Source organism: Semicossyphus pulcher, unplaced genomic scaffold (genome assembly GCF_022749685.1).
Source record: "Semicossyphus pulcher isolate SPU_LCO1_2020_fin unplaced genomic scaffold, fSemPul1.0.p SCAF_11, whole genome shotgun sequence".
NCBI classification, from domain to species: Eukaryota; Metazoa; Chordata; class Actinopteri; order Labriformes; family Labridae; genus Semicossyphus; species Semicossyphus pulcher.
Genome location: NW_027211615.1, coordinates 22,922,207 through 22,922,634, shown reverse-complemented (window position 1 = coordinate 22,922,634; position 428 = coordinate 22,922,207).

Genomic DNA, 428 nt, shown 5'->3' with positions numbered 1-428 from the left:
CCTCACAAGGACACTGTCACTCTTCTGAAGGAGAAATCAGAGAAAAAGAAAAAGGTTAGGCTTTGTTTAGTGCACAAAATAGGAAGTTTTAGTCTTGTGAACTGCATGTCTAAAACAGTACTTCTTGAAAGTCCTTTCTTTCTCCAGCAGTGAGTATTGTGCTGTTACCTCAGATTCCAATGGGAACGGCCATTTTCCATTGTTGCATACTTTCTGATTCATAAAGCATAAAGTCCTGAACTCTATAAAAATGACCTTTATAAAAGGAATCCCTTTATATAGAAGTTAGTGTTGCACTAACTGGTGTATGTTGCTCATAATTTCCTCTGCTTTCATAGTAAAGCATGAACATTTCAGAAATCACACTTTTTCAGTTTCTGTATTTATCTTCTGCGTGTCCTTGAAATATGAAGCAGCAGAAGATTATA